A 25,692-nucleotide genomic window follows, 5' to 3' on the forward strand; every position below is an offset into this window, starting at 1 on the left:
CTCCCAAAGTGCTAGGATTACAGGCGTGGGCCACCGGGCCTGTGGGATCAAACTGCTTCCCAGTAACTGAGCTGCATCCCAGCCAGGACTGTGCATTTCTAACAAGCACCTGGTGTTGCTGGTGCGGCATCCTCGGACCACACTTTGAGGACAAGGGGCTGCAGCCCTTGGCTTCTGGGACATTGTGCTCTCCCCGATTTCTCCCTCCCTCCTTGGCTGGCTTCTCCTCCTCTCCTGACCTCTAAGCGTGAAGGGGCCCAGGGTCAGGCCTCAGGTTCCCCTTCCTTCCCCATATCCACCCAACCCCATATCCACCCTTCCCACGATGGCTTCCTGCTCTTTACAGCTGCCAAGCCATGTATCAAAAATATTCCCTGATCCATGGTTACTCTCCACCCACTTAACCTGCTTGGTTGGTACCTTTACCCCATACTTGGCATAGTATACCCTCATTTACTGTCGTTTCTTCCCTCTGGAATTGGAGTTGCTGAGGACAGCAGCTCAGTCTCTTTATTCTGGTGCCTGGAACGGTGTCCTGGGCCCATGGTGGGCACCTGTTGACTCTCAGCTGAATGAGGAGTGAATGCGTCCAGGGGAAGGGTCAGAAGGGTGCTGGCCAGGAGAGTCACTGGGCCGGTTCTGCTTTTGGGAGTGGCTCTGTGGCTGCGGGTGCAAGGCAGGCACGGTGGGGTGGGTGTGGAGGCAGAGTGGGAGGAAGTCGTTCAGAGGTTGTCATGGTCAACTGTAGGGAGGAGGTGGTGGGCTGGAGAGAAGGGGATGGGGGATGAGTGGGAGGGAGCACTAACAGGGCTCGGTGGTGGTTTGATGGGGAACAGGGAGGAGTCCTGGGAAACCAGAGGCTTCTGGCCTGGGCGGCTGTGAGCGGGGAGCCCCCGAGTTTGCCATGCTCCTGTCTGGGAGCACCAAGGTGGGTGCCACTTGAATCCGGGCTGTGCATCACCTTGGCTAAATTTCTTGGTTCCTCCATGTTTCAATTTGATAAAATGGAGATGACAGTAGAAGTCACTCCATAATCGGTGGGGGGGCCTCACCCTTGTTGTGCAAAGCAGCATTAGCCAGAGTTTCAGCCAAGATGGGGTAATGGGGACCAGGCTTGCCCTCCCGCTTGAAGGTGACACCAGGTGACAAAGGGAAGCACTCCTCAAACCATGGGGGAGAGACAAGGAGGGTCCTGTGGTGGCCCCAGCTCCCTCCAGCTGGAATCCCAGGCTATGGTGCAGGGAGCTCAGGTGCAGCCCGCTGGTCTCCCTGAGTTGCGGAGAGAGATGATAGCCCAAGGAGACCAAAGTCACTGGAGGTCACAGGACACAGAACTGGGGAGTAGCCTACTGCTCCGTGGGGGACCATGGGGCCACAGGGCTCTGCAAAGGGTCCCCCATGAGTAGCTGGCTGAACAGTGACTCTAATGTGAACAAAACTACCTGAGGCAAGAGAAAGAACTAGTTGATAGGATTCCAGGGAACAATATTTGAAGCTCTCACAGGTCCAGAAATAGTTCCTCTTCCCACCAATCAGGGAAGGTTTCTAATTCATGAAGCACTGGGTACAGCACTCAGAAGGGTTTGGACTAACAGCTGCTCTAGTCTTGCCTAACAAAGCTTAAAAGCAAGGCCTGAAAGGATCGAACTGTTTCCCAGTAACTGAGCTGCATCCCACAACAGACCTCACAAATATGTATTGCAATATAACTATGAAGTGGAATTCACAATGCCTGGCATCCAGTAAAAAATGTACCTGGCATGGAAAGAAGCAGAAAAATACAAACCACAATGAACAGAAAATCAATTCATTGGAACTAACCCAGAAGTGGCACAGATGATAGAATTAGGAGACAAGGGTATTAAAACAGTTATTAACTGTAGCTCATAGGTTCAAAACACCAGAGGAAAACTTGAGTGTATTAAGTAGAGACATAGAAGATATGAAAAAGAACCCACCAAACTTCTAGAGATGAAAACGTGACAATGCCTAAGATGAAAAATACAGTGGATGGAATTAACCTCAGACTAGATATGGCAGAAGAAAAGATTAGTGAACTTGCAGAGAGCAGTAGAAACGATCCAAAATAAAATAGAGAGAAAAACATCAATAAATGAAAAAACAAACAGAACGTCAGTGAGGTGTGGAGAAGTTCAAGGGGTCTGATATATGTATAACTGGAATCTCCAAAGAAGTTGGGGCTGGTGCAAAAAACAATTAGAATAAATATTGGCTGAAAAATTTCCAAATTGGATATTATAAACCCACAGATCCAAAAAGCTCCACAAACCACAAACACAAGAAACAGGAAGAAAACAACACCAGGGAACATTATAATCAAATTGCTTAAAATCAGCAATGAAGAGAAAAATCTAAACACAGAGAGAAGGGCTGAATGACCTACAGGAGCCCGAAGGGAAGAATAACGGCAGACCCCTTGCTGGAGACAATGAGAGCCAGGAGACAGTGGAGTGGTGTCTCTTGAGTACTAAAAAAAGAAAGGCCATCAACCTGGAATGTCCAATCCAGAAAAAGCAAAAAAAAAAAAACCCTTCCAAAATGAAGGGGAGATGAAGAGCAGCATTTACACTGTCTCCTTTTCTAGACTTGTCCAGGGGACAGGGCCCAAAACTTAGCTCCTTCTCAGACACACAGGTCTGGACCTACCACTGTGGATTCTAATTTTCTCACTGGGTTTGGATCCTAACCTGAGCCATGGTGACAACATCGAAGTGGCCAGTCTGGGGGGCTCCCTGCTCAGCCTTCAATCTCACAAAACCCAGCTTCAAGGCCTCCCTGGGAGCCAGACAGCGGGAGGTGCTTTGCTCGTGGGGGACTGGTTAGAATCAGGCTAGTCTTGTGAGAGGCAGGGTTGAGGAAGCAGCAGCTCCTCAGGCCTCTCCCCCGGGGACCCCAGTCCCTTGGGCCCAGGCCCTTCAGAGCGAGCATGGGGTGGAACAAATCACAGGGTGGGGTGCGAGGTACGTTCTGCACACCAACCCTGACCCTTATGCATCCTTACCCGTCACCACAAGAGTGTGAAAACAAAAGAGACGTGCAATTTTTTTTAGAAAAAACAACAAGCCAAAAAATATATAATGTCTATTTTAGCTGTTCACAAGGTTACAGGCAGTTTCCATGGCTACAGCTGTGCACTGCATGTGCTAGGGTGAGGAGGTGGGGCTCTCCTTAACCCAACAGTTGGGACACTTGGACAATTTCGGCCCGGGAGCCAGACACCTGCTGCTGGCAGGAGAGAATGGGGGAGGGAGGGAGGGAGAGAGAGAGGGAGGGAGGGAGAGAGAGAGGGACTGCTCTCCCAGGACTGTGATGTTGGTGGTGAATTAGAGTAACACGCTCATGCTCCTCGGCCCACTGTAGTTTTGGTTGAGTTCTTGGGTCTATATCTACCCGGAGAGAGCAGCCTGAGAGTTAGAGACAGGAGTCCTTATGTTATTTCACAGGTGGGGCACTGGGGACAGGGACCTGAGGCACCAGCAAACAGGTGGTAAATGAACACCTGGGCTGCTGGTTCATGTGCCTGTCACTCAGGGCTCCTTTCAGTGCCCCCTCTCAGGCTGCTCAGAGGTGCCCTGAGATCTCTACCCCCATCAGGGAGAGCCCAGGGCAGATGGAGGGGAAGGGTGCCAGCCTGCCCCTGCTGGATGCAGGCAGCGCCCCCTCCCCCAAGGGCCTTTTCCCCTTCCCTGTGAGTGGCCCTCGCACCTGTGCCCTGGGGGCACCTTCCACCTGGTCTGAGCCCTGCACTTTCAGCTTTGTCTCCTACCCTCCTCCTGTCCTGCCTCCGGGCTGTAGCCATTCTGGCCTTTAAATGCCTCACCTGCACAGAGTTCGCCTCTGCCTCCTGGCCTTTGCACACACTGCTCCATCGACCCAGAACTTCCATCCACTCCTTGCATGGTCAGGTCAGGCTCCTGCTCAGCTCTCAGCTCAGACGTGACTTCGGGGAAGCTTTGCTGCCCTCCCAGGCCTCCTCTGGGTTCCCCTTCCCAGCACACGGTGCTGCATTGTGCCACAAAGGGAACCTGGATCCCGGGACCCCACTGCAAGCCTGACAGCAGCTGACGCCTGTGTCTGTGTGTTTGCCTGTCTGTGTGTCTGTGAATGTCTGTCTGTGTATCTGTGTCTGTGGGTGTCTGCGTCTATGTGTGTCAATGTGTAAAGGGTGTGTGTATGTGTGCATATGTATGTGTCTGTGTGCATGTGTGAATATGTATGTGTGCATGTATCTGCATGCATGTATGAGTGTGTGCCTGTGTGTGAGTTGTGTCTGTGTATATGTGTGCGTGTCAGTGTGCTTGTGTATCTGTGCATGTGTTCATGTGTGTGAAAGTGTGTGCATGTGTAAGCATGCGCATGTGTATGTCTGTGTGCATGTGTGTGGTCTGTATGCATGTACAAGTGTGTTTTTGTGCATGTGTGTGTGCATGTGGTCTGTGTGCATGTGTGTGCTAGTGTCTGTGTGCATGTGTATGCATGTGCAAGTGTGGGTGTGGTCTGTGTGCATGTGTCTGTGAATGTATGGGTGAGTGTGGTCTGTGTGCAAATGTGTGTGTGTGTGTATGCATGTGTGTGTGCATACGTGAGTGTGAGCGTGTGGCCTGTGTGCATGTGTGCATTCGTGTCTGTGTACGTGTGTGTGTGTCTCTGTGTGCATATGTGTGTGTGTGGTCTGTGTGCATGTGCAAGTGTGAGTTTGTGTGTGCACATGTGTGTGGGTCTGTGTGCATGTGAACTGTGTGCATGTGTGCGTGTGCATGTGTGGTGTATGTGTGCATGTGTGTGAATGTGTGTGCATGAATATGAGTCTGTGTGCATGTGTGTGTGGGAATGTGGTCTGTGTGCATATGTGTATGTGTCCATGTGTGAGTGCGGTCTGTGTGCAGGTGTGTGAGTGTGGTCTGTGTGCGTATGTGTGTGTTTGAGTGTGTGTGTAGTGCTGAGGGTGGATGAAGAGCAGCATGCAGGGGCAAAGGTAGAGTCCAGCAGCCTGGCCCATCTCAAAGAGACTGGCTGGCCCACATGGCAGCCGGGGCAGGGGCGTGTGCCATGGTACCCGTTTCCCTGTGGTGTCACCCACTCTCAGTTCAGTGGAGCCCAGGGCACCTGGCACTTACGAGAGAAGCCCCAGATGGCCCCTGCAGCTGGGCCTCTAGATTCCTGCAGTTCATTTGAAGCTGGGCCCAGCGTGTTCCCTGGAGTTTTAGATGGGGTCTGCAGTGGGACGGGGTGGGAGCAGGGGTGAAACCAGAGGGTAAAAGGATGGGTGGAAGCCCAGGGAGTGATGGGGCTTGAGGAGAGGTTGGTCTAAGCTCCTGGAGTCACAGCCTCCCAGAATCTTAAAGCCACATTTGAGAGTCTTAGAAAATCAGAACATACAACCAATGGCGGCTCAGAATCTGAGGACTCCTTTCCTTTTAGGTTCAGAAGGGACTTCAGAAGATAACTGGTGTCATCGCGTGCTCAGTGAACAATCGCAGACGCCCCCTAACCCCCTCTTCCCCTCGCAAATAACAATTCATCCAAGGCCATTGACTCAACTCTCCCTTGGTAGGGGGTAGACAGGTGCTTCATTGCCTCGAGTTCCTCGCTGAACTCCAGACATTTTGTGTCTCCCTGAGGTCACCCCAAGTTCTCTCTCAAGTACCAGCCATGAGGACCCCTTGGAGGGCCCTACTCACCTGCAAGCTGTCTGAGAGCAGGGCCTGTGAGCTGACAACCCTTCATCCATTCCTCACTCTCATTCACTCCTCCTGGAGCCCTGACCACCCACTGCCCCGTACTAGGCACAGGGGTTACAAAGACCCACCGGGCCCCCTTCCTGAGCCTCTGAGCTCTCTGGACAGGGCGCGCCTTTGGAGCCAACTCAGCCATTCTGTTATAACTTGTGCGGTAACTCCGCTGCCCTGAGCAGTCTTTGGCCAAGCCTTCAGCAAAGACCCCGCCTGGAGCAATTTTTTTAACATTAATTTTCCTTTTTAAAGAAATTGGGCTCAGCCATTTTTAAACGAGCGGAGGCGTGCTATTGAAAGGGTCTGTGTTGCAGATGAGAGGATTTTTTAGAAACTGGTCGTGCTGTCAATACAAGTAGCAACATTAACCCCAGGGCCTGGCCAGGCGAGACCCACCCCCTCTGGAGTTCCCTTCCGATTACTGAAACCCCCGTAACTGGAGAATGGCAAGTGCCACACGGGTCAGACGCAGCTGCCCCCCGGATTGCTCCCACACGCCGGCTCGCCTCCCATTTCTGGAACACTGCAAGTCCCTTCTTCCCTGAGGACATTTTGCTGGTTTTGAACATTTGAGGGAAGACTTTGATGGGAAACCAGATGCCATCTCTGTCCCTAACCATGGGGTGCCTTGGTCCGGGGGAGCCACAGCCACACAAAACACCCAGCCATCTGACCACCATGGCGTCAGGGCACGTCTCGGAAGGGCTGACTAAAGCTGGGACCTGGCACTGGCCAGGAGGTCCTTCAGGCAGAGAGGGGAGTAGGTGGGAGGAGCCTCAGGGAGGAAGGGACTCTGAGAGTTCCAGAAACAGGCAGTAGCCAGCACACGGAGTACCGCAGGGAGGACCAGCAGGGAAGCTGGGGGCTGGCAGGGTCTGTCCTGGGTGGGGCTCCACGGGCTGCACGGGGGCTGGGTTCTATCCTCAGCTGGGAATGATTTTAAGCAGGGTTTGAACCCTGCCCCCCCCCCCACACACACACACACAGGGAGTTTTAGCACTGCCACAGGGCCACTTGGCAGGCCTTGCCTCCAGCCATGCCCAAGACCCCGCAATATAACAAGTTCCATCTGCCACACTTCTACCTGGGCCTGGGATCTCCCATGGGTGACGATGCATGAGTCCTCATCACTCTGCAAGCAGGAAAGAGCCAGGCCCAGTTTCATAGACCGGGAAACTAGGGCACAGAGAGGTTCAGTAACATGCCTACGCTCACCAGCTGGAAGAGTTCGAATCCAGCTGGTGGGGTTGAGCTATGGGGTCCCACGCTTGCGACTGTTCAGTGCATCTGACTGGTTCTCTGGATGTGCCCTCCCTGCTCCTCCCTCCCCCTGCTTCCGTCCACCAGTGCTACCCCCTCCCCTTCTGGCGCCTGGGCAATGATAGGCGTTTTCCCAGGAAGAGAAGGGCCAGCAGTGAACAGGACGGCACAGCCCAGGGGTGACAAAAAAGACCACGCGAGTGATTGTTCAAGACTCTGCGTTGGAAAACAATTTTTTTTTTTTTTTTTTTGAAATAGAGATCTGTTCAGTAATTAGAGGGAACTCTCATGTGGGAAGTTCCATGAAGGTAAAATTAAAGTTGACTACATTTTTAATTTTGTAAATGGGTTCACACGGAGGCAGGAGGCTTCTGCATAATGAGTGTTTAACCAAACAAACTCTAAACACAGGTAAATACCAGAAGCTCACAGTCGACAATGTTGCAGAGAAGCTGATATTTTTCTAGTAAAATATTGGACGCTCTTTTCTGCCTTCCTTTGAATCAGAATTGAATCATTATATCCCAGAATCAGCCCTCTTAAAGCAGTGGCTAGTTTTGAACCGTTTAGAGGGGAGACCTGAGATGGGATTCTGGCCCTAAATATGGGGTCTCCTTTCAGCGGAGTCTGCTGGGCTCCAGGGCAGAGGAGGGGCCAGTGCAAGAGGTTGGCCCAGGGAGAAAGGGCACCTAGGGTGGGTGGGTGCTCGCCTTCGGATTGGGAAAATGAACATCTTTATTTTGCCTTAGTAAAGTTCCCTAATGAATCAAGTGAGACTGCATTTGCCAACGCCAACTGGAGGACTCGAAAACAGGATGTAAACATGACATTTCAAACACAAAGGTGAGGCCCTTGACAAATGCTACAGAGAAACCATTCCCAGACGCCTCCCCACCTGCTGCTGTGGGTCCAGTGCATCCCCAGCGCGTCCCACCGCAGCGGGCCTTTTCCTCCAGAGCCTCAGATCACTCTTGGCAAAATAATCAGAGCTAACGCTAGGGGGATGCGTTGGCAGGAACTGCGGAGGGTCTGCATGGCTGGTGAGCGGAGTGGAGACCAGGGGATGAGAGTCGGGGGACAGCACGCGGGAAAAGCAACCCCAGCCACAATGCAGCTTGGAAAGCTAAAAGCCAATGAGATGACAGGGAAGTGGCCCAGCCTGTTCTCTCCCACCCTCAAAAGGAGTAGAGGAAATTCAGGGGCATCTTTAGCGGGGCCACCGCTCATTAGCCAAAGTCGACAGACTAGTCCTCCTGCCTCCTGGTGATGACAGGAGACCCCATGTCTATGCCACACCGACTCCTTCCTGCTCCATACTCATCCTTCAGGGCTTAGCTTAAGCCCCACCTCCAGGAAGCCTTCCCTGCCTGCTCCAGCCCAGGGCATACGTTCCTTCGAATCTGGGTACCTGCTACCTTGCACCCATCTTCTAATCCATGGACAGCTGCTTTTGCATTGCTATTTCTTTTCTTTTCTTTGTTGGTTTTTTTTTTTTTTTTTTTGGGGGGGGGGGGACACAGAGTCTCACTCTGTCACCCAGACTGGAGTGCAGTGGTGTGATCTTGGCTCACTGTAACCTCCGCCTCCCAGGTTCAAGCAATTGTCATGCCTCAGCCTCCTGAGTAGCTGGGATTACAGGCTCACACCACCACGCCTGGCTCATTTTTTGTGTTTTTATTAGAGAGGTTTCACCATGTTGGCCAGGCTGGTCTCAAACTCCTGACTTCAAGTGATCCGCCTGCCTTGGCCTCCCAAAGTGCTGGGATTACAGGCATGAGCCACTGCGCCCGGCCTATTTATTTCTATTCACACTGCACATCCCTCGTCCAACTACGAAATCCTTCCCTGGAGTGATTACTTGAGTGGACGAGTATATAAAATGAACACACACAAAACATAAAACCTGTGGATGGCCTACATGACTGTTTACTGATAGGGGTCCAGGTCAATCAATGACAGACTAGGGTGTCGACACGCAGACACAACCAAGACCTGTGAAGTCAAAGGACAGGGAAGAACACACACAGACTGGTCCCTCGGTGGTGCCCAGTGTGGCTGACACACACGTCACTGACACAGCCGAGCACTGGGGGGCAGGCCACACCCAGGAAACCGGGGGCTTCTACTTTGTGTAAAAACAACCAACCAACCAACCAACCAACCAACGAACAAAAGCTGAATAGCTTGGCTTTTCTCTTACCGCAAGCATGTATTTCTTTTATTCAAACACCCTTTAATATATGACGTTAAATATATAAGGAACATGAAGGAGACAATCACCCTTGCTTTATGCAAATAGAACCTCTTTTCTGCTGTGGTGGGTGGTGAGTCTCAAACTCCACGGAACACAGGAATCACCTGGGGGCTGGTTACAACAGGTCTGGGGGCCTGGGAACCTGCATTTCTCACGGGTTCCTAGGGATGCTGCTGCTGCTGCTGCTGGTCCTCAAACCCCATCTGGAGTAGCCCAATTTCAGATTGATGTCTATAAGGTAGTGCAGCCAAATACAGCAAATGCAAATGAGGATGATTACAAAAGAGAGAGGACGGTTCTCCAGGGACCCGGGACCTGCCAGCAGGCCCAGCTCCCAGACAGGGCCAGCCTGTTGCATGCAGAAACTGTGGACCTGCTCATGAGAAACAGAGATGGAGGTGGCGATGGTTATGCCTGTGTGTGAACACTGAGGTCAGGAGCCAAGGCTGCCCCACAGTGTGGGGTTTGCCTGTTTGCCGGGTGCAGTCCGAGGCCTGTGGGCCCTGAGGCCACCTCACAGCAGAGCCAGGAAGTGAGCACGGGTCGGGGTTGCATGGGGTGCACCTGGCACCTGGCTCGGCCGGGCCTGGGCTCTTCTCCCGGTCTGCTGGCTGGGAGGTAAGCTGGCACATCTGAGGCGGATGTAATGATTGCCATTTTATGAATGAAGAACCTGGGGCCCAGAGAGGCTGAGTAACCTCACGAGGGACACACAGCTTGGATGGAAACACGGCTCTGCTTAGCTACAGAAGCTGTGCTCTTGTCCACTCAGCCACACTGCCACCCTTAGTAGCCAGGGAATGTGGTGGACGAGGTGGCAGCCCCGGGAGCCTGGCTTGTTTTGGGGCCTCTGTCCCAGTCCCTGCCCAGCCTCCACTGGAGCCTCCCAGCTGGTGCAGCCTTCTTCCATCTCTGCCACCTGGGAAAACTGAGCACAAAGGCAGAGGTGACTAGCTCGGTCCGGCAGGGACCCACTCCCACAGGCACGGTTCCCTGAGGGCTGGGAGCGCCCAGAGCACAGGCGGTAACATCCAGCCCAGTGGAATGACGGCTCTGACACTGAGCTGCTGCTGAGATAACAGTCCTCCCCCAGGTCCCTGGGGCCGCATCCTCACTGCCTACACGTGGCCCATCCCGAGTGTCCGGCACTGCCTGAGCCTGACTTAAGGGAGTAGTATAGGAGTGACATTTGGGCAGTCTTAGGCCATCTCCCATCACCCCAACACAAACATCCAGCCCCCCACATGCTTATCACTTGCCCTCTTCTTACCACCCTGGTCCAGGCCCCCATTGTTTCCCTTCCTTCCCAGCTTCCTGCCTGCAGGGCTCCCTCTCCAAGTCATTCCCCATGGTGCAGCCAGAGAGGGTCCCTAAAGGCCAGAGGCGACCGTGACCCTCCAGGCTCACAGGCCCTGGTTCCTGTGGACTTCGGCGGAAAGTCCAACCACTGAGCAGGGCTTACAAGCCTGGCGGAATTGGACCCCACCTGCCTCTCCGGCCTCCTCCTTCACTGATGAGGCCCCAGGGAAGGAGGAGGCACAATCTCCATTTTCCAGCCCACAAGCTTCAGACCCAGGGTTCCACAGCCAGAAAGCAGCAAAGCCGGGCTTTGAACTCTACCTCCACCAGCCCACATCACCCCAGGGGCAACAGGATTCCTTCCTCTCTCGAGCAACCCCCAGCAAGCGGGGATTGGGCCAAGGCCTGCGGGAGGATTCGGCAGTGGAGGGAGGGAGCTGGCAAACACTGAGGCCTCAGAACTCATCAAATCCCCTCTGGAGCAAATCCAAAAGGACTGAGACACTGCAAGAAGGACCAGCGCCAAGTGTGGCAGCAGCTGGTAGAGAAGCCCCCCAGCCCCACCCTGGCCTCTGTAGGGTGGGCCCCGGGACCACATGCTCTCGGTGTCCAAAAGCCTTTCGGCCGGGCTCACGGTTGCCCTGGTGTCCCATGTGCCAGCAGGAAAGGCAGGGGCACCCTCATTTTCCAGATGGGGATGTGGAGTGATGTGCCCGTGGTCTGGCCTGGAATCCACTCTCTCTGCCACACAAATTGCCATTTTACTGACACATAGATCAGGACTTGCTACTCTGAAGAGGGAAGTGGCAGTGGGGCCAGGAGCTGAGTGGAGGACAGAACAAGGGCCCGGCTGCTACTCTGCCTCCCTCCTGCCCCGAGAGTTTAGAGTCAGAGGTAATTGACTGAGATGAAATAAATCTCTCCCCTCCCGAGTGCTGTAATTATTCTTCGCTGGAACCGGCTGCCATGAGGCTGCAGAGGCAGGCCCACGTGGCAGGAGCCAGAGGTCTCACTGCAGGAGTGGGTGCCCCTGCTGTGAAGCCTCACCCAGAACCAGCACCAGAAAAGTCAGGAATACAGAGCCAGCCCCTAAATATACAAAACAGGGGTGATCACATGAGTAGGGAGTAGGGTTGGCAGGGATTGGGGGCTTGGATTCCGGTCAGTACGAAGATTTCAAAACCGCTCTGCACCCCCTCAATACCGTGGCAAAAAGGGAGGAACCGCATTCCTCTCAGCTTCCATACTCCATCCAGGGCTTAGACGAACACAACTGCAATGGCTCAGAGGGGACATTAAATGATCCACCCCATAATTTTGTCGATGGGAGACTGAGGTCTAGAGAGGAAAGTGACTTGCCCAAGGTCACCCAGAAGGTGGACAGAACTCAGCAGATGAGTCCCGACTTCTCCACCTGTGCCTACCTTTCCCCAGGCGCCCTTGTTCATGTTTGCTGATGGTACCGGCATGACAGACGTGTGTTGGGGACTCCAGCCTCAAGGGTAGGAAGAGCTCTGTGGGGCTCCTTTACCTACTTGCTGGAGAGGGGAGGCTGGAGAAGATGCAACACCTCTGTGTACCAGGATTCTGAGTGGTGCTGGCAGGTCCTGAGAGTCCAGCAGTGCACCCTGGAGCTCCCACTCCCTCCCCATGCAACTGGGGCACTGAGGCTGGGAGCCTGCGGATCCTTCCCAGACCCCCAAATCCTTCAGGAGCCATTTCCAAGCTTTCTAAGTAAGTCCAGACAAGCCAGCCCCGTTGGAAACTCAGCTGATAGGGAACCCAAAACCCAGCTGGATCCAGGGTACACAGACTGCCCTGTCGGTCTTTTTCATCGTGTCGTGCAGATGCTCAACAAACTGCCAGCAAGTGCAAGACCAAATGAACAAAACCCCACATTTCCTGGGCCCCCAAGCCTTAGGGTGAGATTTCTTCACAAGCCGCCAGCACCTAAGCTGTTTAGGAAGCTTGCAGTCAGTGCACCAAGAGTTAAAACCAACCCTTGCCCAGCCCAGGAAGTGCTGGTTCTCACCTTTTCAGGTGGGTAGAGCCCTGGTCACCTCCACTCCACTCTATTCTATAAGAGGGAGAAGGTGGGAAGATGGGCAAAGGTGCTTTCCCAGCAACCCTGAACTTTTTTGGGGTTGGCAATTACTGCTCTCCCCAGAAGCCCTGAAGAGCCTGGGCTGGCAGGGGCTGAGGGAAATGCAGGGGAGAAGGCTGGCAGGGTGGCTCCCTGGCTCTCCTGAGCTCCTACTTCCTGGGGAAGGTGCCAGGATGAATGCTGAGGCTCAGGCCTCAAGGATACTCCCTTTACCCTGCAGGAGGTTTCATGAACTTGACCCTTGAGTTTCTTGTGTCAGAGCCACCGGGGCTGCTACAGGACACACACATTAGCAGGACCACTTGTGCCCAGGCAGTCCCTGGCCGTGGGAGGACAGGACATGAGTGGGGTAAGACAGTGGAGTCCGGAGGACCCATGTCGAATATCTCTTGGGTTTTTGATGTGTACAGTCTTTTCCTTTCTGGCCGAGGAAACCCAGTGTCAATCAGGCACCCCCCACCTGTCACTGAAGCAGAGATTCCTAACAGACAAAGGTGTGAGGTGGTGGTGAGAGAGGCTGGCATGTTTGAGGCCAGCTCCACTACTTCCCCACCCTGTGACCTTGGGTAAGAGACCAAACTTCTCTAAGAATCAGTTTCTGCATCTGTGAAGTGGGGCTAAGGCCCCTTTCTCGTGGGTGTTGGGTGAATGGGATGGGATGAAAATGCAGCACCAGCTCTGGCAGAAGGCAAAGCTTAACAAATAAGTCTTTGCTCTTGGCAGGAAAAGAAGGGGGCCAGGTTTCCAGTGGGCTCTTCTGGGAAACTTTCCCTCCCCACTGCCCCCTCGCCCCCAGGCCACTGTTCCGAGGGAAATGAAGCCCCCCTTCCTAAAGTGGTCCCCCGCCTCTCCCTAGGCCCTCGTGCCCACCTGGGTCTCAGTCTCCTCCTCAGGGAGGAGGGTGGAAACCAGGGGATGGGTGACGCCAGCTGGGTCAGGGGACCTGGTGCGAGGCAGCCGGGGCAGGCTGCAGTTGGCACTCTGGACGAGTGGGCACCCCGCTGGAGCTTTCCAGCCTGCATCTTCTGCCCCACACCCTGTGACCCGCGGCCCTTACCTTGAAGCAAGGGAACGGCGCTGCCCCGGCCGCGAGGACTTGGGCGCACGTGACGGGGCGGGCGGGCGTCCGTCCCGGGCAGGGCGCAGCTAGCGGCTGCCGCTCATGCCCAGGCCACGGCGGTGGCGCCTGGTGGGGCTGGGCGGGCGAGGCGAGCGCTGAGAGGCCCTGGAGGCCCCCGGGGAGGCGACTGCGTGCCCGGAGGGGCACCCCTGCCAGCTCCGCGCTGCGGCCGCGACTCCGGACGCCCGGGCTGGCTCCCTGCGAGCGGCACGCGCGGCTCCAGCCTGGTCCCGAGCGCAGGGCGCGCGCTGGCGGGGAGGGCGCGCGCCCGAGTCTGGCGGGGAGCGCGCGTCACCGGCCCGCGCGCGCAGTCGTCGGGGGATGCCGGGAGCGGCCCGGGGAGCTGTCCCTGGTGCTGACGGCTCGTCCGCTCTCGCCGGGGCCGCGCGACCTCCTGGAGGCCTGGGGGCGCCCCCAACCCGGCCCGCGCCCGAGCGGTGCTCCCTCTGCTCTCCGCCTGTTCTTGGGGCGTTCCGGCTTCCACAACGTTGGGATCTGGAGTCAGGCCGAAGCTGCTGCTTATCCACAGTGGGGCAAGTGCCTTACCCTGGTTGAGCGGCTGGTTCTTATCTTTAAAATGGGGAGTTAACACCAGCACCTTTAGGGTTGGTCTGAGAACGAAATCCGATGATGTTTCGAGGCCCGGCACACCATAAGTGCTTAATAAATGCTCGCCTTTGTTACTATTTATTTCCCTTCTCTGAGTTAGCAATCCTGGAGCAATGGAGAGGAGGGGCAGGGCTTAGTCTGCTCCCGTGGGAGGGTGTTTGGGGCATGGCAGCTGCCTTTGGATCTCTCCCACATCCACGGGGGAGGGGGGCAGATCCCTTCTCCCTGACCCCAAAGCACAGAGCTAGGACCAACGGCTAGACGTTAAAGCAAGGCAAATTTGGGCTGGGTATGAGGGAGACCTTTCTGACCTAAGGCTCCTACTCCTGAGAGGAGTACCCCAGGAGGCATTACCCCATTTCTGCAGGTCCTCGAACTGAGGCTGCAGTCACAGGGACCCTGAACAGAGAGAAATCTGGTGTTAAGAATGTTAGGAAGGCTTTTGTGTTAGAACATGTACAGCACTCAGAGCTGTGCCTGGTAGGAAAGCACCATATAAATATGTGCTTTTTTTTTTTTTTGAGACATATCACTCTGTCACCCAGGCTGGAGTGCAGTGGCATGATCTCAGCTCACTGCAACCTCCACTTCATGGGTTCAAGTGATTCTCCTGCCTCAGCCTCCTGAATAGCTGGGATTACAGGCGTGCATCACGACACCTGGGTTACTTTTTTGTATTTTTAGTACAGACGGGGTTTTGCCACGTTGGCCAGGCTGGTCTTGAACTCCTGACCTCAAGAGATCTGCCCGCCTCGGCCTCCCAATGTGTTGGAATTACAGGCATGAGCCACCACGTCTGGCCTTAAATGTGTGCTTGCATTATGATCGACCTTTAAGTTCTCTATAAAAAACATCATGGTAGTAACCATAACCTTGCTTCACCCTCACTCTAGACATGAGAATACTGAGGACAGACAGAAGAGTAAAGTGCTGGGAGTCCATTTCCCTTTTACAGATGGGCTGAGCACAGATGGGTGAGCAACTTGCCCCTGGGCAAGAGAGTGAGTGCTCACACCACACAGACATGCTCCAAATGTCCAGCCTGTTACCTCCCCTGCTGGGGCCCCAGGCAAGGGCCCCTGCTGAGTTTCTCCAGGCTGGTCATGTCACTTTGACCATAGAGAGTTTTCTTATAGCAAACCAGGCTAGTCCTTTCTCTTAACCAATGGAAAAAGCTGGTCCCCACCCCCTGCGAGTATCTTGTTCTCTTCCAAGCAGGATAATTAAACATCACCTGCTTCATTTCCTAAGGGACCAGGGGCTGTGTTTGATTCATTAATTAACTGCAAGTAGTACCTGCTCCCACCAGGCACTTGTCTCATGATAAACATCACTCATTATGTGCTTAATGCGTGCCAGACACAAGGCTAAACACCGCGCGAGCATTGCCTCATTTAGTCTTCTCAGCAATCCGATGAGATATGGATACTGTCATTACCCTGACTTTGCAGGTGAAAACTTTAGGCTCAACAGCAGCAGGCCTGAGGTGGATCTGCCTGATTCCCAAGCCATTGCTCCTAATCCCCTTCTTCCAGAACTTCCACATCCTCCCCAACCAGCCCCACCTAGAAAAAAGGATGGTAAACACGGATAGAAATTCCATATAAGGAGAGAGAAAGGCAGAAAGAGAGAGCCAGGAGGAAGAGGCAAACCAGTCAGCCAATCGATGTCCTAGGAGTTGACACAGGAATCCTTTAAATCATCATTTTTAGTCAAAATCCCCATTATGACAACTGAGCAACTTGTTTTTTATTTAAGAGTTGCAAATGTGTGCCAAGAATTTTAAAAGCAACATCACTACCAAGCCCCGTCTTTATCAACCAGCTCAATGCCCTTCCACTTCTCCCCATGCTGACTTTTTATTCAAACTCTGCAGAATCCTGCAGCTATGGATCTGAGCAGCTGGAAACCTCTGTGGAACCAGCTCAGACTCCGTAGCTCTCAGCCTCTTGACATACTGGTTTCTTTCCCGTGCTGTGCAGAAAGATGTGGTCCTGATGCCTGTGATGACAAAACCTTATTTAAAATGGAGCCCATTTTATTTGAAAGAGGTCTGAATATTACCCACAACATGTACAGTAGATGCCTGCATTACCCTCACTTTACGGAGGGTAACAAAGGGGTGAAGTGACTTGGCCAAGGTCACACAGCCAGCAAAGAGGTGACTACACTGAACAGATTCCATTTGGATCGCAATGCCAGATGGTCACCACCAAACTCGTTATTTATGTGCAAAAGCATGTCCTGATTTTAAGCAAAAACCAATTTCAGAAAATAAAAATGGGTGGGGGGAGAGAAAGACAAGAAAGAGTCTCTGGTCTGACTTTATAAAAACAATTCATCATCAGGATTCCCTAAATAGCAAGTTCTCCTGGTGCGTGCAAAAAAAAAAAAAAAAAAAAAAAAAAGGATCCTAGTTACATGCAGTTCTTTTAGGTGGCCAAAAACAGGTCTGGGGGTGGGAGGAGCGACATTCCGCCGCCGGACTGGTGCTCCATCCACTACAATAAGCTGTTTAGTCGTGTGGCAACCTCAGCCAACGGCAGCTACTCTGTCCCCACCACCAGCATCGTTCCACAACAGAGCTTCATGGATATAACTCAAATTCAACAGATGGCCAAGTTGGTTGAACACCTCCCAACACATTGGTTCACGGGTGGCAGTTTACAAAGGTTCATTTTCCACTTAGGGCAAATGGGGCTTGCGTAAGATCATCCTGACACTATACGAGCAGGACCTCTGTGCACATCGGTTTCTTGGAGTCGAGTGTGGATAGCCTCATTGCTCAAAGACTTACAGCCTCCTGAAGAAGAGACACATCAGCCTTTCTTTCTCTCTGGGGATCTGTACGTGCCCAAGAGGTGCTCATTGGCTGGATATAGAGGAAAAAACAAAACCAGTGGTGGCAGGGAAACCCTGACATTCCAATCATACCTGCACCCCATGCACAGTCCCCCGCACACTCATATGGTGGGAACGACGTGCTTGGGAACAAAGGATGTGAGCAACTGCTGTTGATGCCTGAGTCTAATTCTACAGAGGCAGAAAGAACAAAGTGCTCGAGGACTAAAGTTTCTGCCAGGATGTGGAGAGTCACGAGAATGATGCCCAAGAGCTTCTCCCGTTCCCTTTCTGGGAACCCTCTGGAAGGGGCGAGCTCGTCATCTCCAGACATGCCTGGGCAGAGGCTGGCTGTCCACTTGCAGCACAGCTGGCACCCAGGGACCCCTCGGCATTAGAAGTCTGTGAGATTCCAGAAGGGGCAGCTGCTCACTGGTCTGTGTGGGTGCCCCCCGGCCTCCAGCACCGACCTCCATTCAGCTGCTTGATGGAATGAAAGGGCAATGAAAGGGAGTCCGTGTTGGGTTTACCAAGCTCTTCCTCATATTGGTGCCAGGCCAAACTATTGAAGTGGTTGCTGTTTCCACTGGCACGTACTTATGGAAATTACATGGGCCTTGCGGCAGTTACTAGATTAACCTTTGTTTGGTCTTTGAATTGTTTCCTCCTGTTAGCCTGCAGCCATAAGACGTTCTGCAGTTGATTGACTGGGCCCAGCGACAGCCCCTTTGATCCGTTTGTGTCACTGAACCTGTGTCCACTCAACTGCAGATGATCTGTGCGGGTCAAGGCCGAGCCCATTTAGAGAAGAGATGCATTTTTAAAAAAGAAACTGTTGAGAGATGGGCAACTGCTAGTCACTGTGATTACTCTGTGATGCTGAATAGGCAGAGTGTGCCTCGCATCCCGGGGCTGTTAGATTGGACGTCTTTTAGATGGGACCAGGAGAATGACGAGGCACCAAAGTGTGCGAGAGAGGGTGAGAGGGTTGGGCAACAGAGGGTGCCAGTGGATAGAGTGGGAGGGTGTGTGCGGGCTCAGGTGTGCAACGTGTGGGATGTTTCCATTGCCCTGGTTTGAAAAGACAGCCTCATCTGTGTGAAAAGAAATTACTGGTGGTTTTTAATTACTGCAACATTTTAAAACGTTGTGACAGCAAGCTTGATGTGTTCGTTCTTTAAGAGTCATCGTGGATGATGGATGAGGAGGAGATGGTGCTGAGAGGCGCTCGGGGACCCGTCAAGGGGTCTCTCGTAGCTCCCTCTGTGTGTCACGGATCAACCTGAGAAATCCTGCCACAGAGCGGAGGAGAAGCGAGACAGGAGTTATGGAGGATTTATTCTTTCAGATCCTTCCTCCATTGCAGGAATTTTTTTACTCCAGAGAGGCATTAACAGAGAGTACTCCTAATCTGGGTTTTACTTTCTCAGCCAAAGCACTTCTTCACAGCTTTGAGCAAATGCAAGCCATGCCTACATTCGTTCATTCATTGCCTCACGTACTGTGGGCGCAGAGACAGAGGCAAGAGGCCTCGTCATCACGAGCTCAGAGGGAGGCGAGGGTTTCAAAGGTTGACGGGACAGGGCCTCCTGAGGCGGGCAGAGCGGGACGGGGACCACCTGGCTGATAGCTAGCATTTGTCTTGTGCTTATTACCGTTGAACTGTGTTGACAGCCCTGGGAGACAGGCACGATTCATTCATTTTGCCGGGTTTATGGTAAAGAACCTGAGACAGAGAAAGTGAATGACCTGCCCAAGGCTGCCCAAGGCCAGGACCCATCTGACTCCGAAATCCACCCAGACCACGTCCTATGCCTGCGGTGTGACCCTCAGTCTATTTCAGTAGAAAATAAGAAATGAAAATCGGAGGTTGCCTATCTGGACAAGGGGAACCTAATATTGAAGCAATCTTCCCATAACCTTTCTGCTTCTATTAGCACAGGGTTGCAGAGGTCGCTGAATGCTGTTCATTTTAATAAAAGGATGAAAAGAGAACACCCATGATGACTGACACAGGCCAGCGTCAGGACATGACAATAAAATGTCATGCCAGGCTGACATGCCAGCCTTTCATTTGAGCCGTGCAGAGAGGGTTCTCCCCTCAGGACAGTCTCTGGAGCACCCGTGGGGCAGCTCTGCCACCGTAGGACTCACCTCACAGACATAGTCTCCTCTTGGGTGCAAAGAATAAAAACTTGGACTTACTCATTGCTCTCCTGTCATACTCCATCCAAGCCACCAGCCCCAAAGCCTGCCTAACAATGGCAGATTTGGATGTGGGTGAGGAGGAGGAGGGCGTGGGAGGAGAGAAAGGAGAACGGCAGGGGTAATCGTGGGGAAGCAGGTGGTTGTGGCAGAGCGAGGACATGAGGCCAGGGCTGGGACACCCAGGAGCGGTGGGAGTCACAGAAAGCCCTGGCCTGGATGCTGCCTCCATCCCCATCTGGCTGGCTTGGGGAGGCAGAAAGAGCATCAGCTATAGGTCTGTGCAGGAGCAGATGAGCTCTGCTGCCGGGCTAGTCTCACGCTGTGAAATGGGAGAGGGGCCTGGCCCTGTCACAATCTGCCACAGACCGTGGGAAGGAGACCGGGGCACTGTCTCGTCTGTTTGGTCACTCATTCCCTGCCTCTCTGCACTGGAATGGCACATCCACGAGGGCAGGGCCTTTGTGCCTCTTGTTCTCTACTGTCTCCCAGCACCAGCCACAGCAGCTGTTTGTTGAATGAATGAAAGACGTTCGTGTGAGAAAGTGTCTGCCTGCGGTTCTGTGGAGTCAGATGCAGTGTCCCCTGCAAACACAGCTGGTCCGAGATTGGCAGCCACCCAGATAAGAGGTGGCAGGCAGCAGAGCCTCCCCTTGCTCTGGAAACCCCACACTGAGACCACCGGCCATCGTGATTGGACCGAGGGGGAATCTGAGGCAGCCAGAGGCAAGCGACCGGCCAGGGGTGTAGAGAGCATGAATAGCTCAGTGGTGAGCGCTGGCCCAGAGCCTCCTTCCCTGCACCACTGACTCCCTAGAGAAGGGGCAGAGCCCTCCTCAGCCAATCTGCCCTGAGGACGCTTGGACCATGGCACGAGGCCCTGGGCTGAAGAGGGCAGCCTCTAGCCTCCAGCCTCCCTCTCTGCACCCTTCCCATTCCCCGCCCCAGTGCGTCCACCCTTGTCTCGAGCGCCCTCAGCCAGGGCAGCCTTCCCCTGCACGAGCCCCTTGGCTGCTCCTCTTCACCCCCAGGATGACGTCTGCCCTGCAGTCCCCACAATCCCCGTTTGAGTCCCCACAACCGCCCCCAGGCTCGTGACTCCAGCTATACCCAGACTGGCTATTTCCAAATGCTCACGCCTCACTGCCTTTGGCGGGCTGGTCCCTCTGCCAGAGGTGCCCTTCCTACCTGCCTCCATCCCACAAACTCCTACACACCCTGCAAGGCACATCTCAAATGTTGCAGCCTCCGGGAGACCAGGAAGGTCAAAGGCAGCATATAGTGCGGTGATCAAAGTTCTAATGCTAGTTTCTCTGCAACTGCTTGTTTAAATCTACTTGAACATGAGCCTTTTAACCCTAGGGGCTGAGTCAGACTGACTCACACATTTATTGAGCACCTACTGTGTGCAGGCTCAGCACTGGGTGCTGGGATGCAGGAATGAACAGGACAGGAACTGTCTTGTCCTCTGAGGGTGAATGACCTAGTGGAGCTGCTGCCATCTCCTCCGGGTCAGGCCCACATTGAGGGGTCCAGATTTGGGACCTGGGGATGTAGATCTGGGGGTGCCCGTATAGCACAGCTCCTCTGCCACATGGCAGCACAGTGGGAACATATGGACTTGGAGTCCAGTAGAATGGGGCTCCATCCTGGCACTCTGATTTCTAGGTAGATGAATACAGCCCTTCTCTCAGCCTCTCCGAGCCTCAGTTTCTCCATGTGTGGTGTGGAGCCGTGTAGGGTGGTGGTGAGGATGACCCTCTGGCCTCTTGACCTGGCACAATGCTCCACAGGCCAGAGCTGTAGGAAAAGGCTGTACCTGTCCCAGCAGCAGTGGCTGGCTTCTACCTTTCCCCTCCAAATCGCACACCCCTGCTTTTGTGCCACAAATCCCTCCTCTTCCTCCTGGTGCTCCCACCTCCTGCCACCAGGTGCTGGTCTCGGGAGTGCCCATCTTGCCAGCTTCATCCCAAAGAGCTCAGTGGTGGTTGGGTGGGTGGGGGACATAGGAGGGGCCTTGGCCAGACAGTCTCCATGGCCCTGATGGAGCCGGGAGGCTGAGCTGCCCAGAGTGGTGCAGGTTGGCCTTCCACCCTCAGGTGCCTGCTGTGGTGCTCACCCCCTGATAGCCCTGTGGACTCTCTGGGGAGCCCCTCTGAGGATCCACTCTGCAGGCCACACCTCCTTGCCTGGTTAGGAAGGGCTCTGCCTTCTTGGTCTTTCCCTTGGCAATGCTCTGGCTTGGGGGGCTGGGGGTGAGAGCAGTGGGTGCCTGAGGCTTTGGGGAGAACATCTGGAGGGAAATTAGCATGCGCAGGCTGCAGGGAGGCCGCTTTGCTGGGTGGTCGAGTGCCTCCAAAGCAAGCCAGCTGATGCCAGTCCCTGCCACTGAGCTGCTCCCAGCATCGCAGCAGGCAGCACGGCAGGCACGGGGAGAGCCAGTTAGAACACATTCAACCCTCACCACGGAGCCTTCCAGCCCCTTCCCTCCACCGCCTTCCTTGGTCTCATCGCTGACCACTGTCACCCTGAAATGGGGTCAGAGCTCAGCACATTACAGGAGGAGAGTGAACGCTCTCTCTATTAGAGCTTCTAGTACCCCTCAAGGGCCCCGTTCTGAAAGCCTGGAGTGCAGCCTGCCTCTGCACGAGGAAATGGTGCTTGGACACCGTCCTCGTTAAGAAAGTCACAGTCACACATGAGGCACGGCCCTCTCTCGCTTGTGTTTGCTTTGTTTGGTTTTGATGGAAAGTTGGGGTAGGTATACCACCGCCAAACAAATAGCACATGTCCTGTGTGCTCAGGAACCCTGTCACATTTGGGAGCTGTAGTTTTCCTCTTGGAGGAGCTAGGGAGGGCTCCCTGCTGCCCCATGCCCCTCCATTGGAGGTCCTCTGTCTGGAAAGCCTTGTGTCTGTGTGTGGTGGGCAGGGCTGGGTTTCAGGGGCTTGGGCCGGAGTGGGCTTTCCTGGGGTTGAATAGCCTCCCTATCCCAGAAATGTGCCCTGCCTCCTTTCCGTGTGATGGCTTGCAGCTCACCAGAGTGGGTGGAAAGCTATGGGAACGTGTCCGTGAGCCACATAGGTAATAAATGAATGGTGGCTGGTTTTTTGCCCAGGAATCTGTACGGATGTCACTGACCAACTCCTGGGACTTCCAGCCTCCTCCTGGGCGTGGCCAATGGGAGAGAGGGAGGAAGGGGTGGGGCTGTCTGCACCCTGGCTCCCTCTTTGTGGGGCCAGCTCCTGGGACTTCCAGCTTCCTCCTGGGCGTGGCCAATGGGAGGGAGGGAGGAAGGGGTGGGTCTGTCTGCACTCCTGGCTCCCTATCTGTAGGGACATGTGTAGCAGGGTTGGATCTCTTGACCCAGGTCTCTCCTTCTGGGGTCAGAAACTTCTCCTCCCTCATCCCTTCAGACACAGGAGTGTGCTAACAACACCGGTTATCCACCTTCGCAGGTGCCTTTCCTTCCCTGGCCCCTCCTTGTAAACAGCCTCACTTATTACACCCTCTTGGGTGCCTTAGTTTGAATGACCCATCAGTTTCCTCCTGGGACCCTCCTCCCACCCACATGGGACAGGGACCCTCTCCCCAAATCCCCACCATCCCAGATGTTACCAGTCTGTATGGTTCCTTCAAACCCACTGGGTAGAAAATGACCTCTCATGGGCAGACTTGGCGTTTGCTGCCGGCAGGTAAGAGTGCTTTCACATACCTCGATTTGCCCATTTTCCCCCATTCCTGTGTCTCTGAGTCTTCATAGTCATTGTAGATGCTCTGATTTTTTTTTGAGATGAAGTTTTGCTCTTGTTGCCCAGGATGGAGTGCAATGGTACAGTCTCTGATCACTACAACCTCTGCCTCCCAGGTTCAATAGATTCTTCTGCCTCGGCCTCCCGAGTAGCTGGGATTGCAGGCATCTGCTACCACGCCCAGCTAATTTTTTGTATTTTTTAAAATAGAGACAGGGTTTCGCCATGTTGGCCAGGCTGGTCTCAAACTCCGACCTCAGGTGATCCACACACCTTGGCCTCCCAAAGTGCTAGGATTTACAGGCGTGAGCCACTGTGCCCGGCCAATGCTCTGATTTTTACGTTTGGTTTTCAAACCATCTAGAATTTTTGTGGGTATGATGTGAGCTACAGGTTAACAGTTTTTGTCTTTTTTTTTTTTTTTTTGACACACGAATAACCCGTTGTCACTCCCTTCCCAATTGAGGTGCAACCTGCATTCAACCACACATCGCATTCCTCCCCGCAGGCTCCGTGTCTGGCCCTGGCCACCCTACCCACCGACTCATCTGTCCCTTCAATGATGCATGACCAATGCAGCTACCACAGTTCTACGGAGCGCTTGTTATCTAGAAGATCAAGATCCCAGTTCATGTTCTTTTACCTTTGGGGGCTTTAATTAAGACTGGGTTGAACGCTAGATGACTTTGAAGAAATTCAACCTTTCAGAGGTGGAGCGGAGTGGCAGAGGCTCTGGGACCAGACCACCTGGGTTTGAATCCCAGCTCTTCCAGTCTCTAGCTGTGTGATGTTGGACAAGTTGCTTGACTTCTCTGTCTCTCAGCTTCATTACCTGTAATATGGAGTAATAATAACACCGATGCTACTTGTAGGGTTGACAGAATGAATAAGCTAAGATATATAGAGTGCATATTAAATCAGACATCTTTTCTTTTAAGATAAATCATTATTGTATTTACTACTGGGAAGGAAAACAATGCTGCCAGTTAAGCTGAGAGATGCCCTTGATTGTAAAATGTATCTGTTTCAGGGATGTTTCAATGCACAAGGTGTATACCTTAGAATCCACACAGCGGGATCTTACTTTTGCCACGTTACAAGGTCTTCCTATTAAGGATTGGGATTTTTATATTTGTTTATTTAGAATTTCTATTTATCTTTATTTATTTAGAATTTCTATTTATCTTTATTTATTTAGAATTTCTATTTTTTTAACCCTCAGCAAAACTTTGTAGAGTTCTTCATATAAAGTTTTTAGTGTCTTTAATAATTTTTAGGAAGGCAAAAGAGTCCTAAAGCCACAAAATGTGAGAACCACACGTCTATATTAACAGGGAGGTTGGGAAACTCCTAATCATCTTGACAGATGCTGAGAAAGCAGCCAGTCAAAGTCAGCACCATTGATGATTTAAAGACACGGGGGGAAACTCACTAGCCCGCTGACGGGAATTCAATAGCACCTGCCGCAGGCATCCCGCACTTGGGAAACTCCAGGAGCGTTTGCAGGAAGCAGTTGAGCCCTGCTTCCCAGCCACCGCATCAGCCACAGCAAGGGAGGGCTGGCGAACCCACGAGACAGAAGCAGAAATGAAGGACACGAATATTGAACCAGAGGAGGCAGCTCTGTGACTGCTCGCCAACACTTGGAAAATTCCACTCGGTCAACTCAAGCAAACCCAATGAAGATTTATTAGCACAATTACAAGTTTAGCAAGTTGGCCAGATACACGATAAACATTTTTTTTTAAGTCAAAGTTTTGCTCCCATTACCATAACCCAATTAGACAGGTGATGAAAACATGGTTCCGCTGGAGAAGCACAGAAGGGGCTTAATGGAATCTGTGATTTAAAAATATTAAGCAAATACAGTAAATAAACCCATGGAAGATCTGGGAGCTGAGCAGATGAATATTGTTCATCATCATTCTCTATATTTTTCTTATGTTTGAAATATTTCGTAAAACAAAGAAGGCAGTAGAGTAATTTCTCCCTCCCCATTGGATGCCTGGAACCTTGAACAGGGCTAAGCCTTATAGATACTAAGCTTGGAGAATAATTTCTTCTTCCTTCACCTTTTTTTTTTTTTTTTTTTTTTTTTTGATGGAGTCTCGCTCTGTCACCCAGGCTGGAGTGCAGTCGTGTGATCTCGGCTCACTGCAACCTCTGCCTCCCTGGTTCAAGTGATTCTCCTGCCTCAGCCTTCTGAGTAACTGGGGCTACAGGCACACACCACCACGCCCAGCTAATTTTTTGTATTTTTAGTAGGGATGGGGTTTCACCGTGTTGGCCAGGCTGATCTCAAACTCCTGGCCTCACGTGATCCACCCACCTCAGCCTCCCAAAGTGCTGGGATTGCAGGCATGAGCCACTGCACCCGGCACTCCTTCACTATTTCATAGCTAACAGATATGTTCTTACTGTATGTCTTAGTAACCTCAGCATATGATTATTTTCTTTCCTTATTAAAAACTTTCACCTTTTCATGCAAAGACAGC

At 53.0% G+C, this 25,692-nt stretch overlaps 2 protein-coding genes across 2 annotated transcripts in view; both read right to left on the reverse strand.

The window, feature by feature from the left end:
• SURF4 (surfeit 4) overlaps positions 1 to 25,692 on the reverse strand; it is a 308,739-nt gene that overhangs the window by 240,732 nt on the left and 42,315 nt on the right. The gene's annotated exons all lie outside the window — the stretch shown is intronic.
• FAM163B (family with sequence similarity 163 member B) overlaps positions 1 to 25,692 on the reverse strand; it is an 87,484-nt gene that overhangs the window by 21,077 nt on the left and 40,715 nt on the right. The window contains exon 2 of the mRNA XM_050760377.1: positions 13,728 to 14,014. The gene's annotated coding sequence lies outside the window, so the exon portion shown is untranslated. The remainder of the gene's footprint in view (positions 1 to 13,727; positions 14,015 to 25,692) is intronic.

The sequence above is a fragment of the Macaca thibetana genome, chromosome 15, assembly GCF_024542745.1.
Source record: "Macaca thibetana thibetana isolate TM-01 chromosome 15, ASM2454274v1, whole genome shotgun sequence".
NCBI lineage: Eukaryota > Metazoa > Chordata > Mammalia > Primates > Cercopithecidae > Macaca > Macaca thibetana.